Raw genomic sequence first — 12518 nt, 5'->3', positions numbered from 1 at the left:
CATTAATTTGTGCTTTGCTCCATGCTAGTGCTTTTTGACAAATGACATGTAATTATATTAACAGTATTAGTCCAGAATTAGATATTTAGATACCTAGATCATACTGAAATCACTGAGAGTTAGATCACAAAATACCTCAAGTATACTGGGCTCTTTCTTACAGCATGTCACTGACATATAGGAGGAAACTATATATAGTGTTTTAGATTACTCATGAGTCACCTCTAACATGCTCAGAATGATCCTTAGGTGACAGAAATTGTCATAGCAGAACTGAAGATAATAGAGTTGTAACAGTTTACACTAGTAGACAAAACATCTTACAGATGTTACAGCATAACCTGGCACCTTGATTTCTATATAGGCACTTAGAGAAGTTGCTTGATTTTCAGAGGTATTGTCATCATTTGTCCCTGCCTGTGCTGAACTACAAGAGGGGATCTAAAGCTCCAGTCTGCCTTTGAAAATAAGCTCTTTAAGTAGGCGTAACAAGATATTTGTCCCTAGAGTTGAAACTGGTTATGGCTTGGTATGTTTTTATTGGTGAATGTACATATGTGGCATATGGTAGCTCTTCATAACCTGTGTTAATTTTATTCTGACACCTAAATCATTGCATTTACTGCAGTGATTGATTTAAACATAGAAATGTTTACTCCCTCTGAAGAGCTGTTAATGCCTCTATCCTCAAAGTTGCATTAGAACAGGAGATTTTGGTGCTGCTTCTACTACAGTGCACATGGGCTTTTTTGGTGGAGAACAGGTCAATTTTTTGCTCATCAACTGATCAGGAAACAGAGAGGGTAATCACCAAATCTGAGGAGAGCAAGAAGTTTTAATGAAAGAATGCAAAACCTAAAGGCAGTCTCCTTCATTTCCAGCAATAGGTGTGAGGGCTGGATGCTTTCCAATCAGCACAGGTTGATGAAATCAAAAAACACAGAAAAGTACTGGTAAACACATCAATTTTTGCCTTAAATCTGCTTACTGACCTTTTTTATTTTCCTCCAAAACTCCACTTTGATTGCAAATGTGGTAATATTTGAAATTAAATTTCAAGAAAAGCCTAGAAGGGTGAGAAATAGTTTACTTTTTCTTGTGAAGAACTTTGATTATCATTGGCTGGCTAGGTTTCCTATCTCTCCTGTCCACTGCAAGTCCATTTTGAGGGAGGTATGTTATTTGTATGAGTTCTATGTTATTTGAAATATTTCCTTTCAAAAGTTTGGAAAGACCTAGACCTCTTTAAAAATTAGACCTTTCTGGAGATTTTCCCTGTACCATTTGAAAGCATCACTCACTGGTGGTTAACACACAGGAAGAATGTTTGGTTCCCACCAGGGGTGCGCACATATATGGCCTTGTGGAATTACCAATAATAATTTTGCCCTTATAAGCTCTAAGTTAGAGAACACTTTCTCAAAAGCTATGGTGGGCTCCTTGGATTTTCTGTCTTATCCCACTTGTTTGCATTTGCAGCATCTTCTTGGACTATCTTTGAACTCCAGGTTCTAGAGAGGGCACCCTGATGCAGCCATGCATCCAGTGATATTACTGAGCTATAATGAGCGTTTCACATTTGTAGCCTGGCTGAGACCAGAAAATATCTTGCAGTTGCAGTGGATGTTTGGTTTTTCATAGAGAAATGGAACTCTGAAAGTCTCTGGTCTAAACCCTCATCTCAAAGGAGAGCCAATTTTCAAAGTTAGATTCAGCTGCTAGATTACTATATGTAAGTGTACTGATATGTAAGTGTACTGACATATAAGTGGGCAGGTTCAGTGGTTTGTAAAGCTGAAGTAAATACTATCAAAGATAACTCAAGTTTGAATAAGGTCACATGTGTCCCCATGAAGACTGACTTCATTAGGTCAAGAAGTGTGGTGTTAGCAAAGTCTTGTTTGGAGAGTTGTCGCATGATGCTCTGAATACAAAGACGTGCAATCAGCTGCCATCACATGAACTGCACTGTTGCATAATTCAGAGAATTTACTGTTTTGAAGGGAATCCATAAGATATAGGCTGTTAACCTATTCAGGTGTTGTGACTGACTACACCCTTAGGAGTAGAATGGGACTCATGGAAGAAAGCCCCACGATGGAATGATACTCAGTGGAGATGCTAAATTGATATTAAACATCACATCACTACACATGCAATATCTAAAAGAACCTGGTCAGAAGGTATTGGGTTCTGAGAGGTGCTTTTAAATATAGGATGCTAACTGCCTAAAGTTTACATCATCTGATTGTGAAAAGCACCATCCCAGTCAAGATTTGCCAGCATGAAAACCAGTTGGCTCAAGCCCAAAACACACTGTGCAATAAAAGCTAAGGAGATAAGCTGAAATCTGGTGACCAAATATGCTCATTTACTTCACAAAACCAACCAAAAGCACCTCTCCAGAAAGCAACCTGACTTGGGAATTGCAAGCATGCTCGCAATGGTACATAAATCTTTTGTGCTAATCAGAAAAGACTGGAATATGTTTATTCTCATACCTAATTACAGATTTTCTGGTTTAAGCTGATAAAAGAATTAGAAAAAACAAATATCTAAAGGGCTGTTTTGATGTTGTTTCTGACCCATTGCAGTGTAGAATTCTGTAATTGCTAGCGATATAAGGCATTTCTTTTGATGAGTAATGAGGTATTTATCTTTTTCTGAGGGAAAAAAAGGAAAAAAATAAAAGAAGTTGTACTGTTTGTTAATTATATAATGCCATATTGGTCATAAACTGAATCTTTGCAAAAAATTAATTAGAAGAAAAGAGAATTATGCCACAAATTTTGCATCTAAAAGGCGTTTTGTTCTGGCCAACATTGTTCATAAATCAGACTTCTATAACTAACTGTACAAAACAGCCTGTCTATGCAAATGGTAGAGCTGAGTCAGCACATATTTATGAATAGAATAGAACACAATATTCTCTATTCACAAATAGCAAATCTTGGAGCTCATCTTTCCTATTTAGCTTACTGAGTACTTGTGACAAGAAGTTATCACCTATGCACATTAAGAATTTCGAAGATCTGCTCATCACAGCAGTATGATTTTCCTAGTTCATATCTGGGAAGTTGAAACCTCTGATAAGGACAAGGAACACCCATCCAGAGATTTCTCTTAATGGCTTATAGAAAACTCATCAATGCTTACATCCTGGCTGGGTGATCAGTAGTAGATATCCACCACAACGTGTCTTTTGTTTACCATCCCTCTAATCTTCACTCAGAGGTTCTCAGCTGCATCATCACTAGCTGTAACGGTGTACAATCAAACCTCTCCCTTACATGTAGTGAGATACCTCCACTTTGACTGCCCTGCTTATCTCTCCAGAACAGCCTACAGCCCTCCATGCCAGCACTCCAAGTGTGGGTTTCATTTCCTTAAGTCTCACTAATACCAATGATATCATAGCTCTGGGAGCTGCCCAGTGCTTCCAGTTTATCCTGTTTGGATGTGTATAAGCCTGTGCATTGGAGTATAAGAATTTCAGGTATGATCCTGAGCTCTTCGTGCTCCCAGAAGAATGTAAATATTCCAAATAGCATTGCCACCCTCAGACAATGCCATGCCAACCTTTGATTTATCTGCTGCAATGATGTTGGTATTCCTTTTCCTCATCAGTTCTAGTTTAATGCTCTCTTGATCAGTGCCCCCCAGCTTACACCTTACATCCAAAGGCCTATTTTCATTGCTGGGAGAGGTGGATCCTGTCAGACCCCAGCAGATCTTGTGCCTCAAAGACTCTTCCATGGTTTAAGAAACCCAAAGTTTTGATGGAGGCACAAGTCCTGGAGCCAGGTTTAGATATTCTGATGTCGTCTGTTTCTTCCAAAACCTCCCCGTTACTGGGCAGACTGAGGAAAATACTACCCTTAATCCTGAATTATTTAACATTCTTCACAGGGCTTTGAAATGTATTTTGGTTGACCTCAGTCTTTTTATTACAACTTCATTAGTACCTATGTAAAAAAGCAGGAGTGGATACTAGACTGAAGATTGTATTGGGCTCTTTAGTCTTGTGGTGACACCCCTGATTTGGGCCCCAGGGAGGCAGCAAATCTCCCTGAAAAGAGGGTCTAGTCTGCAAATGGGTGTTTGCAGGATGGGAGGGAATCACCAGTGACTGTACCTTGCTATTGTTTCTTCTTGGCGCTGGTCTTAATGCTAGTGCTGTTGTGAGGGGTTGGTCTCACTGACCTTGGTAAGAGTGCTTGCAGAGATTCTTCCTTTATCTCATTATGTGCTTTGTCTACTTTACCCAGGGCCTCATACCTATTCTGTAATCCTAGCATAAAGGGTAAGGAGGGATTTCTCTTACTCCTGTGTGCTGTAACCTTCTTCCACCCCTCCTTATACCTTATAAAGCTGCCTTCCTCCTGATACAAAGTAGATCCTCGACCTGCCTCCATAGTTGTCATGCTGAGTTGGTTTCAATGCATCACAGATGGTAGAGTATGGCTTTATTGATCAGTCTCCCTCTCAGACTCTCTAGTACTCCTCATTCTGCCATCTCGTCCTACAGCTTGGCCACCAAGCAGAGCAGCTCATCAATCATGTCCTAAATAGTCAAAGCAATGTTAATAACAGTGTTATTGTAATCACCAAGTGAATATGCTGGGTGGATTATGTAAGGCTCAGATGAATTAAATACGCTTCTAAAGGAAACAAAGGCAACAAAGTCCTCCAGTTAAGATTGTTGTGTCTTCACAACTGTTGTCTCCTTGGTCTGATGAGACATCTAAGTATTCCTACACTCACAAAAAGGATAATTAAGCAATAATTGCATCTGCTGCAGAGTATATGGTGGGAGGTGGGAGATAAACAGCTTGTGAATCAATAAAGCATGAGGCTGCAGGCTGTTATTTATTGATTTATGACCCACTTAGCTCCAAGTTTACTCCACAACTAATGCAATTGTACCTTCTGGATTACACTTCATTTAAGAGGGACAGAAAGTATACCATTTTATCTGAGGAAACATGCTGTCTGCATTAATGGTACTTCTCAGAGTTAGATATTGCTTTTTTGCTAGATACATTTTGGTCAGATGTGACATTCAAAATCTAATGTGCTGCTTGACTTCAGATTAAAAAGCCCTAACAAGCCACACTGCAAAAAAATTACAGAGCAAATCTGTTACAATTCATCAAATCATGTTACCAACCTTGGTCTATGCTGATTTAAAACATCAAATAACAACATTACTTACACCAATAGCAACCAATGTAGCCTGCGAGAGTTAGTGGCCTTTTCAACCTATGAGCAATACAAGGTACAAATGCCAGGACTTCAATACTATCAAACACTAAACAAGTATGTGGCAAGCATCCTGCTTGCTGGGGTGTATCTGAAGCAGATGTGCCCTAAGGCACTTCTCAAATGACTTGCATCCAACAGTTTCATGTTGAATCTTCAGGTGTAGCAAGACCATATTGGATGAGAAAATGGTTGTATATGAAGGAGGGAAACTTCCAACCAGCTCCACTGAGCAGCAAATGAGTGGGGCTGCTTGGTTTTCTTTTTATCCTTTTGCTTTCTTTTTTCCAAGATAGATGCCAAGAGCACACAGAGGAAAGTCCTCTGGTGTATATAAGTAGCTTGCTTTGAGACGAACTCATCTGCAGGAAGAACAGGTCTCAGCTGCAGGAGGGAGAAAAGAGTGGTATACAGGCACATGTCCACCCAGGCACAGTCTCATACTGGATCCCACTCACTTTCCTTCTTTATGTTGTCCCATGCAGCTCCTGTCTTACAATCATCTCCTCTGGAGCTGAAGGTCATGGAACATTTATTCTTAATGCTGTAAAAAAAGATCATTAGCAGGGCACTCAAATTCATAGCTAAAACACTCTGATTCTCATGCAGATAATTCATTTCAGCAAGCATGTTCCCTTGAAGGATAAAAAAAATTATTCGCGTTCCTTCACAAGCCTAACCCTTCAGCTGTGTCTCTATAAATTCATAATACTGTTGATTTGTGACCTCCATCTGTAGCTGTTAGTAGGATAATTTCCCTCACCAGCAGCCTACACCTACTAGCCTCCAAGAATCTTCTTGCAAAGTGCTTAAAGCCACACACAGCTTCGTTGTGATTGCCTTCTTTTGACAGAGTAGAGTCTCCAAGGTGCCTAAAAGAATTATAAACTCTTCAGAATGCATCAGGACATGAACATCATCCAGTGGAAATGATGTCAGAATCATCCAAGTATCTACCCAGTGGCAAAACAAAAATTCATAGACATTTCACAAACTTCAGTTTCTTTTCCAATTGGCCTCTTTAATTTGCTCATTGAAAAGCATTTGCTAAGACTTTTCAACAGTGGAGACTGCCTTGTAAAACTCAATCAGTTTTTTAATGATTATGAATTCATAAATAAAATCTATTGTGGTTGGATCCTCCCCCCCTCCCCCCCCAGCCCCTGGGAACATCAAGTCCACTGAATGGAAAAAGTCCATAGGACTCTACTCCCAGGCATGAGTATTTCCAAGCGCTATTGTGTTCACCTCACCAAAACACAAGCAAGGGAGCAATAGTGCTTGTGAAGAATGTGCTTGCACACTGGCTGTCGTTTTATGTCAAGAAGCTGCTTTTTCAAGGTATATGGAATACTCAACTGACAGCTTTTGTGGAGATGGAAAAAGAAGGGCAGTAACTTAATCCACTGCTATCTATGGTGCATAATGGTGGGATATAAATGAATGTTGGGACCCAGGTTTGAGGCACTTGGTCAGAGTCCGAGATGTCCTTGAGAATAACTGTCTCTGAGAGACAATGGAGTACTTTATAAAGTTCATCTGGTTATATTTCAGATAGCCCTGGTGTAATAAAAAGGCCAGGTGGGATCTCTGGGAACAATTTTTGTTGTTATCATTATTATTATTCTATGAAGTGAGATGACTTTCTGGAATTGTGATGGCTGTGCTGAGTGCCTGGTTTGGTACCTTAGAGCTATGGAGTAGCTCTCGGTGAATCATCACCTTCCATTTTTTAGCCATCTTGCCAGCATGCTTGTCGCTCAATCCCCTTTGCTCCCTTCTCAGAGCAATGCTAAGAAGCTATGACTCAGGCCAACTGTCTCAATGGACAGTCCAGACAAGATTTCCCTTCTCATCCTTCTCTATGGGCTACCCAAACTTCAGGTGGAAAGGCTCAGACCTTAACAGACACCAGGAGCCCCTCTGCAACCCTCCTTAAGGCCAGGTGGCTAGTAGGAGTTGGTGGGAGAAGAACATGAAAAAGGCAGTAGCAGTGTTTTGCCCACAGACGATGAGACAGGCCAAGTGAAGTCCGTTAATTTACTGATAACACAGAGAAAGAAAAAGTTAGCAGTGCGCCTTCAGACCTGAGTACAACTGGTGTGAATTGTCATAGCTTGCCAGAAATGCCTTCTTCTTGTTTTGGATCATGACACTGGTTAGTGGAGCCCGGTTTCACCAAAAGACTTCATGGCTCTCCAGACCTTATCAATGCTTTTTAATCTCATTTTTATGTTAGGAGATGACATTTTTGTTTCCTTTGTTTCAGCATTTAAAATGTGTTATTAAACATCTAGCAACACAATAGTCACACCTCAAGCACACAGGAGATGTACCAGGACTTTGCTTCTGTATCTTCCTTTACATTGCTTATAATGAATCAGTTAATTTGAAAAATGCTGCAGATAAGATAGCTGCTGCCCTGCTGTACTGAGGAATGGCAAGCCTTTGGTTAATGCAGAAAGAAGTTCTTCTGCCTCTTGCTGAGTAATGCTACCCTACAGGCAGCAGGAAGGTGCTCTTCTTCTTAAAGAATTGGACTGAAGATATTGAGAACGATGAGGAGGAAGAAGAAGGTGTTTTAAATGGATAGCTTTACTCCCCTGCCTGAGTCATCTGTTAAGTATGTCACTAGGCTCCCAAGCAAGGAAGTAGATTGGTGAGATTGGATCCATGTAGTTCATTTTTTATGAACCAGGTAAAGGGACTTTATCCTTATGGCTGCAGAGGAAGATGCAAAACATTTTGTTCCCTGACACGTGGTACCTGAGGCTGTCTGTGTTAAAAAGGAGTCTGTGCCACTGAAGCCACGTACTCTCCTCCAGTGCTGTCTTGCTGCTGTAGCTGTCTCTAGTCCTGCTGGAGGTTCTAATTTAAAACCTCATTCTGAAAAGATATAAAGTCAGACCTGTTAGTGACATGCCCTTGGTGCTATAAAGAGTTTGCAAATTAATTTTATTTTCCTTTTACTTTTCCTATGTGCAGGGCAGAAGAGTCCTTACAACCTGAATTATGATACACTGACGGCAGGCCCTACATTTTTAACATAACATAATTATACTAAGTTTAGTGGTGCTATAGTTAAATTATTTCATTCAACGCCTAAAACAACGTCTACTCATTGCCATTAAAAATGGAGAATAAACCCAGAACCGCTCCATGGTGCCACAAGTAAATAAAGCCATTTGTCACAAGTTTTTTCATCTTAGCAGAGGCAGTAGTCTGAGAGCAGATTTTTAGGGGTAGAGGGCAGTTGAAAAGTATGGAGATGTAAACATATTTCATCAGGCTTAAATAATTATTTGCTGAAAATAATATGCCGTTTCTAAATTACTTTTTTTTCTGGTACATTCAACTGCTCTCACTCCAGCCGAATTGCCAAAACTTATTGTCTGAAAAGGCTGAGTGCTTTTAACCTTCAACACAAAGAGTCTTTATCCAAAATGCTAACCAGGTGATGCAGTGAAACAGTTGACAAACAAAACAAAACTTAAATCAGTCTGACTGAAAAAAAACTCTTTGACCTCAGTCATGTTTTCCCTTACACAGTTGTTCAGAAATTGTCATTTCATGTACACTCTAGTCAGCACACATAATTTTGTTCATGTACTTCAAATTTCTAGAAAAAGCTATAAAAAGAAAAAGGAAACCAGCTTTTGATAGTTGAGAAATGTCATGAGGAAACAAAAACAAAAGCAAAAAAGAGCTCTAGGTTATTTTTCTCCCCTTTTAGAAGTCGCCTTGAAGAGATCAAAATTGCAAACAGCAGCAAACATACATCATTTTTACAGAGATAAGAAGATGTGCTGTTCCATAACAGTAATCAAAACTAACTTTTCAATGGTTCGTAAATCACTATCCTTAAAGACAGGACAGCTCAAATTCCCAGCTGTACATTAGTACAATCCCTAATGGACACACATGATCCAGAGATACTGCCACTACTCCATGGCTGGGCATTTGGTAGGATAAAAGGAAATAAAATCTAAAGCTTTATATACAGGTGAGTATGAAAGGAAGGGATGTATTCCTCAGCACAGCACAGTTATAGGCTGTAATCAGAGAATACTACTAGAAGTTATGATTGTTGAGTTAACCTCATTCAGTGCACAAACCTATGTCTTTGGTTTCTGAAACATGACAAGCAGTCTGTGTGAAGGATTTGGGGAAAAAAGAAAAAGAACAAATCATTCGTTGCTGTCAGATGGACAAACTGAAGTTGCAAACACAGCATATTCTTCTTCCTTCAAAACCCACAAAAATTCAAAGGCCTACTCATATCCAGACTCCTGCCCAGCAGGGTATCTTCAAAGTTGAAGCCTTTTAGAATAGAACAGGCCTTTTTTTTTTCTCCTTATCCTTTCAGACTGATCAGGAATTATGCACACATTTGCAAAAAAGGCTAGATTAAGTCTTCTTGCTCTTTGCTCTCTGATTTATTTACAGGCTTCTCTCCACAAGACACAGGTCCAGCCAGAAGCCTGCTCCAGCGCAGGGTCTCCATGGGGTCACAGTCTCCTTCAGGATGCATGGGATCTTCCATGGGCTGCAGGTGGGTATCTGCTCCCCCATGGACCTGCATAGGCTGAAGGGGCACAGCCTGCCTCACCATGATCTGCACCATGGGCTGCAGGAGAATCTCTGCTCCAGCCCTGGAGCACCTCCTCCCCTCCTTCTGCACTGGCCTTGGTGTCTGCAAAGTTTTTCTCCACTTATTCTCACTCTGCTTTCTCATAGCTGCTGTTGCACATCAGTCTTTACTCCTTCTTAAATACATTATCACAGAGGTGCTACCAGCATCACTGATGGGCTATTCTTTGGCCAGTGGTGTCTCTGTCTTTGAGCTGGCTGGTATTAGCTCTGTCAGACATAGGAACAGCTTCTGGTGTCTTCTCACAGAAGTCACCTTTGTAGGCCCCCCAGATATCAAAGCGTTGCCACATAAACCCAATACATGTATTTAGGTTAATATGGGCAACAATGGTCCCCTCTTCTGTGCAGACATGAAACACACACAAGACAGGTCCTTAATTCCCTAAAGTCAAAATTGCCACGAGACACAGTGCAAAATCCTGGTCTTGAATTCATAGCCCTTTCCTTCTTATCAGGCTAGAGAAGTGCAGCCAGTACTCTGTTCTAGACAAAACTAGGACACTAAGTCAGCATGATTATTTTGAGCTATGTGTGCTTCAAAATGAAATTATATTTGAAAACAATCTGTTTTTCCAGTTAAAAAAAAAAAAAAAAAACCAGCAAACATTACAATTTGAAAATGCCAGAATCCTGAATTTTCAGGACTTAAGATTTTAAGTTGTTTTTTTTTACCAAAATTGAAATTACAGTAACTAATCTTTTCATGGAGAGTGTTTTCACATGTCTGTGTTTTCCAAAGGAAAACTAAATTTTTGAGAAATACCCTTCCAGTTGGTTCATCTGACTAAAACGCAAGTATTTCCACAAACTTTAGGTGAACGCAGCTGGTTTTCTGAGAAGACATCAAGATAAATATCTGCAGGGAGATCATCCAATATATGTGGATTTTAATAAAGTCTTGAAACCCTCTCTACATAATTCATATCTCAAAATCGGTTCCTGTAGTAATACTCCCAGGTGGACTGGAAAAATAGCTGACAGATTGTAACACTGAGATAGGATAAAGAATTTACAATATACGTTCTGTTCATGCATTTCCAAGTTTGCAAGTGTCCAGTCAGAAGTCTAGTCTTGTTTAAGTTCTGTCATTTATTCACTGCTTTTTCTTATAATAAAGGTAGAACTCATGGAACTATGCTAAATGGAGAGTTCTTGAAAAAAAGAGAACATGAAAACAACACAAAGATAAACAATCAAAGCAAGTGTCAGCAAAAACTGAAGGAAAGTTATGGGAAGAGTATTTTTGTAGTTGTGAAGATAAACAAGCTATGGCATGTACATTCTGGCTGGCACAATTTCTGGAAAAAATTGCCAGTTTCTGGAAGGAAGTGGGGCTGTGGAGTATTTTTCGTATCTTGCATGACCTCTCCTGAGATTACAGAGCTGACATTTAGTTTCAGCCTACCAAATCAAATGGTAAGTTAAAAATTCTGTTAGGAATATGTCCTCTGTGGGACAGTTCAGCTCTTCAGTGGAATAAAATGCCTTCAAGACAAGGCTCTCTTTCTTCAGCACCTACGTAAAGATCTCTGCATGACTGAACTTCCATTCAAGAGCCTTTGGGATGTGTCTAAAATTCCCTGAGCTGAGCTGAGCTGAGCGTTCAGTTTTTTGCATTGTTATGACTGATTTAATGTATTACAGGACCAAAGATGGTTGCAGAGTCCAAGTTACAGTTCTTTGCTAAATAAATAAATATACATTGCAAAGATACCACAAACACAGGAAGCTTTTAGCAGTGTGATACCTTACATTGCTGTTTAACATATTCACACAGAAAATCAACCCACCGTCCAGGAGCTGCTTTCTGCATAAATGATGTGTGGTGTCTTGACTGGATAACATGGCAGTGTTCTAGAATTAATTAAATTCAAAATAATTCAGCTCCAAACCTGTCTTCTCCCAGTATTACATGAAACCTTAATTTCTGTCCTTTTCTGCACAGTACAGGCACTGTCATCATGAGCCCTGTGGTTATGTTGCTATTGGTTGTGCTTATGTCAGCAATCACAAGCTATGGCATCACACAGATAATATATCCAAAGACTGGTGAATTCAGAGCACCAAAGTGCATGGGTTGAAAATATACACAGAAAGCTTCAGTCTTACCCCAAAGGGCTTGGAGTTGGAAAGGCAACACACAACACACAACACACAACAGCAAGGTGGGGAATAACCAGCATTTTGTCATGGTTCCACAGGTAAGTGGCAAACATCTATAGGATTTAAAGAATCTATCCTCAAGAAGAAACAGTCATACTTTTCCTCTTATGTAGCCATTGTCACTAGCAGTATATGGTGCATAGCAGGGGTAAAAATTACTGCTTTGCAATTTGCCACTGGTTTGGACAAGTTTCTGAAATGCTTGTAGCCTGAGCTATAAGCCTATTCTCAACTGGAAGCTAAAAAGTCATTGGATGTGGATCTGTCAATTTCCACAGTGGATTCATTTTTCTAACCCAGCTCTCTCAGCTTGGATAGTGCTGCAGATAGCTTGTGAGAAATACATATTATGATGTAAAATACTTGAAAAAGGTGGCTGTGAACCTATACCTCAAAATTGAAAAAATAACCAACCAAAAACACATTAAAGTCCAGGCCAT

The sequence above is a fragment of the Lathamus discolor genome, chromosome 1 (genome assembly GCF_037157495.1).
Source record: "Lathamus discolor isolate bLatDis1 chromosome 1, bLatDis1.hap1, whole genome shotgun sequence".
NCBI lineage: Eukaryota > Metazoa > Chordata > Aves > Psittaciformes > Psittacidae > Lathamus > Lathamus discolor.
The sequence above is the reverse complement of the archived record's forward strand: the minus strand, read 5'-3'. Positions refer to the sequence as shown.